Raw genomic sequence first — 4733 nt, 5'->3', positions numbered from 1 at the left:
AAAGGAAGGAAGCCTTGAGAGAAACTGAATTAGAAGCAGATATGGCTGATGAAAGAATTAGAATTGGTGTTGGTAATGCTGGAAATGGTCAAAACAATGAAAATGAAGCCCAAGGGGAAGAAGTTGTTAATGCAAACGTGCCTAGGGGTAGTATGATGGATCATGCTTTTCCACGGTTTGATGACTTGAGAGAGAGCATAGCAAGACCAAGAATTGATGCAAATAGTTACAAGATGGATTTTGGAGTTCTTCAAATGATCCAAAACTCTCAATTTGGAGGACATCCTTCTGAAAATCCACACACACACCTGAAAAAGTTTGCTATGATTTGCGACATGCAAAAACAACCTGGAGTATCTGATGATGCAGCAAGATTGAAGCTATTCCCATTCTCTTTGAAAGATAGAGCATTGGATTGGCTTGATTCTTTACCTCACAACTCCATTACAAATTGGGAGCAACTAACTGATGCATTTCTTGCACAATATTTTCCACCTGGAAAAACTCAAGAGCTGAGGAATCAAATGACATCTTTCAGACCAAGAGAAGATGAAACTCTCTATGAATCATGGATGAGATGGAAGGAATTGGAAAGATTATGCCCACATCATGCCATTCCAAAATGGATGATAAATCAGAATTTCTACACAAATGTCACTCCTGCAATCAGAGGAATTATTGATGCTCAAACAGGAGGAGAATTTATTATAAAGCATGAAGATGAAGCTTATGAGTTATTAGAGAAAATTGCAAAGAATACTCATCTTTGGAGTAGTCCAAGAGGACCACTCCAACTCGAAAAGGCAAGCTGCTGGAATGTATGATCTTGATCCATTCAACATGATTAATGCAAAGTTTGATGCACTTACAAATGTCCTTGCTAAGAAGATGGAAGATTTGAGTATGTTGGTTAGTTCAACATCATCAGCTGGAAGTTCACAACAAGTGGCTTATGCAGAGGAAACTACCACCGTGGAGTAGATTATGGAGAACAAGCGGCATATGTTGGTAATTATGGAAACAAGCAAATGGGGAATCCTTATTCTCAAACTTACAATCCAAATTGGAGGAATCATTCCAACTTTTCATGGGGCAATCAAGAAAATCAAGTTCAAAATCGAATTTTCAACCACAACAAAGAAAGTCAAGTTCCATATCAGCAAAATAGGCAACCATTGCCTAATTTTCAGCAGAAAAATATGAACCTCCACCAAAACAAAGAAGAACGAAATTCCACCATCAAGCTTTATTGCAAATGATTCTTGCCAACCAAAATAAGCATGATGAGGAGATGAGAGAGGTGAAAGCAAGGTGGAACAAATGCAAACACACAACAGAATCTTTGGAAAACCAGATTGCACAACAAGCATCTTCCTCAAGTGCCAAATCTTTTGGAAAGCTTCCAAGTCAACCAGAAAATCCAAGAGAGCATTGTCAAGCTATTACTTTAAGAAGTGGTAAAGTTATAAATGATGAGAAGAGTGAAAACAGTGAGAAGAGAGAAAATGAAAAAGGAACTGATGAGAGTGAAAAACAAGAGAGTAAGGAGAAATTTGAAGAAAAAGAAGAGAAGTATATACCTCCTGAGCCCTACAAGCCACAACTTCCCTTTCCACAAAGATTTCACAAAGCCAAGCTTGATAGGCAATTTGGGAAGTTCTTAGAGGTTTTGAAGAAACTTTACATAAATGTGCCTTTTGTTGATGCTCTTTCACAAATGCCCTCTTATGCAAAATTCTTGAAAGAAATTCTCTCAAATAAGAGAAAACTTGAAGATGATGAAACTGTAGCTTTGACAGAAGAATGTAGTGCTATCCTCCAAAGGAAACTTCCTCCAAAGCTTAAGGATCCAGGGAGTTTTTCAATTCCATGCCACATTGGAGAGTCTTGTTCTACAAAAGCTCTATGTGATTTAGGGGCCAGTTAGCCTTATGCCCCTTTCTATCTATGAAAAGCTCAACATGGGAGATCTAAAGCCAACCCACATTTCTCTTGATTAGTGATGAACAATCAAGTATCTGAAGGGATTTTGGAGAATGTGCCTGAAGGTTGGAAAGTTCTATATACCGTTGACTTTGTCATCTTGGACATGGAGGAAGATTCTAATATTCCAATTATCTTGGGAGACCCTTTCTAGCTACAATAGAGCATTGATTGATGTGAAAGGAGAAAAGCTTACTCTTAGAGTTGGTGAAGAGCAGTTAATTTTCAATATCAATAACACTATGAAAAAGCATCATTCTGAAGCTGATACTTGCTTGAGAGTTGATATTATTGATGAGCTGGTTGAAGAACACTTCAGAAAAAAATATCCAGAAGATCCACTTGAAAATTGTTTGGTTCATGGAGGAGGCATAGACTATGACAACCCTCATGTAGCTGCATATACTCAACACTTAGAGGGAAGTCCACCATTCATTTCTGCTCCAGTTTTTCAACTCACACAAAAGGAAAAAGCTGAATTTAAGCAATCATCATTCAAGGAAGAAGATGCACCTAAGGTAGAACTTAAGCAACTTCCTTCTCAGCTCAGGTATGAATTTCTTGGCACTAATAACACTTATCCAGTAATTGTAAATGCAAACTTGAGTACTTTAGAGGCTGATAAGCTGTTAAGAGTGTTGAGAAAATTTAGGAAAGTTTTGGGATACACCATAGATGACATTAAGGGAATAAGCCCACACTTTTGCATGCATAGAATCAGTTTGGAAGAAAATTGTAAACCATCTATTGAACATCAAAGGAGGTTGAACCCAAATATGAAAGAAGTTGTTAAAAAGGAAATTTTGAAGTTGCTTGATGCAGGGATCATATATCCCATCTCGCATAAGATTTGGGTGAGCCCAGTACATGTTGTCCCAAAAAAGGGTGGAATGACAGTGGTCAAAAATGAAAATAATGAATTAATTCCCACTAGAACGGTGACTAGTTGGCGAATGTGCATAGATTACAGAAAATTAAATTTTGCCACTAGAAAAGATCACTTTCCACTTCCCTTCATTGATCAAATGTTGGAAAGACTAGCTAGGCATTCTTACTTTTGCTATTTAGATGGATATTCAGGTTTTTTTCAAATCCCTATCCATCCAAATGATCAAGAGAAAACCACTTTTACTTGTCCATATGGAACCTTTGCTTATAGAAGGATGCCATTTGGGTTGTGTAATGCACCAGCCACTTTTCAGAGGTGCATGATGGCAATCTTCTCAGATTTCATTGAAGACATAATGGAGGTTTTTATGGACGATTTTTCTGTTTATGGATCTTCTTTTGATATATGCTTGGCTAACCTTTCTAAAATTTTGCAACATGTGCGAATCGACCTTGTGTTAAATCGGGAAAAGTGTCATTTCATGGTTCAGGAAGGGATAGTGCTTGGACATTTGGTGTCTAACAGAGGAATAGAGGTTGATAAAGCCAAAGTTGAAGTGATAGAGAAGATGGCTCCTCCTACCAATGTCAAGGGAATTCGAAGTTTCCTAGGACACGCCGGGTTCTCTGACGCTTTATTATGGATTTTTCTAAAATAGCTATACCTTTGTATATTTTGTTAAGTAATTTCACACCATTTGAATTTGACCACGAGTGTTTGGATGCCTTTGCGAGTTGAAGCAAGCTCATCACTGCACCAATCATGCAACCACCTGATTGGAGCCTACCTTTTGAAATTATGTGTGATGCTAGCAACTATGCAATTGGGGCTGTTCTTGGTCAAAGAAAGGACAAAAAGGCTTATGCTATTTATTATGCTAGTAGAACACTGGATGAGGCTCAAACAAATTATGCAACAACTGAAAAGGAATTTTTGGCAATTGTCTTTGCATTGGAAAAGTTCAGACCTTACATTATTGACTCAAAGGTGGTTATATTTTCAGATCATGCAGCCATCAGGTATTTGCTCCGTAAAAAGGAGGCCAAACCAAGGCTCATTAGGTGGATTCTGATGCTACAAGAGTTTGATTTGGAGATTAGAGATAAGAAGGGAGCTGAAAATGTAGTTGCTGATAATCTTAGTAGGTTGAAATTGGATGGTGAAGAATTGGATGAAATCCCTATTGATGAGTTTTTCTTGGATGAACAACTTTTCTCTCTTGTTGCTAAACTACCTTGGTATGCAGACTTTGTGAATTATTTATCTTGTGGAGTTTTACCTCTAGGTATAACATGGCAACAAAAGAAAAAGTTTCTGCATGAAGTGAAGTTTTATAGATGGGATGATCCTTTACTCTTTAGGAGATGTTGTGATGGTTTAATTAGAAGATGTATTCCTGAAGAGGAGGTACAGAGTATTTTGCATCATTGCCATGCTTCTGATTATGGAGGACATTTTGGCATCTCTAAGACAGCTAGTAAAATTTTGCAAGCTGGTTTCTTTTGGCCAAATCTTTTTAAGGATGTGAGGAAATTTGTGTTGGATTGTGATAAATGTCAAAGGAGTGGAAATTTGTCAAAAAGAGATCAAATGCCCCTAAATAATATTCTTGAAGTGGAATTATTTGATGTTTGGGGAATAGATTTTATGGGGCCATTCCCTCCTTCATATGGTAATAGATACATCTTAGTTGGGGTTGACTATGTGTCAAAGTGGGTGGAAGCTATTGCAACTCCAACTAATGATGCTAGAGTGGTAGTAAAATTTTTGAAAAAATTTGTCTTGAGCATTTGGAGCTCCTAGGGCTATAATTAGTGATGGGGTTCCCATTTTTGTAATAAGCAATTTGAGAGCTTAATGA

The 4733-nt window shown here is 37.4% G+C and overlaps 1 non-coding gene across 1 annotated transcript; it reads right to left on the bottom strand.

The window, feature by feature from the left end:
- Positions 1-509: 509 nt before the first annotated feature.
- Positions 510-616, bottom strand: LOC131169974 (small nucleolar RNA R71). The gene has a single exon (XR_009140917.1). It is a non-coding gene; the product is annotated as a small nucleolar RNA R71 (small nucleolar RNA).
- Between the last annotated feature and the right edge of the window lie 4117 nt (positions 617-4733).

This window comes from Hevea brasiliensis, chromosome 10, assembly GCF_030052815.1.
Source record: "Hevea brasiliensis isolate MT/VB/25A 57/8 chromosome 10, ASM3005281v1, whole genome shotgun sequence".
Taxonomy (NCBI): Eukaryota; Viridiplantae; Streptophyta; class Magnoliopsida; order Malpighiales; family Euphorbiaceae; genus Hevea; species Hevea brasiliensis.
Note: the sequence above shows the minus strand (reverse complement) of the source record. Positions and strands in the feature narration are given on the sequence as shown.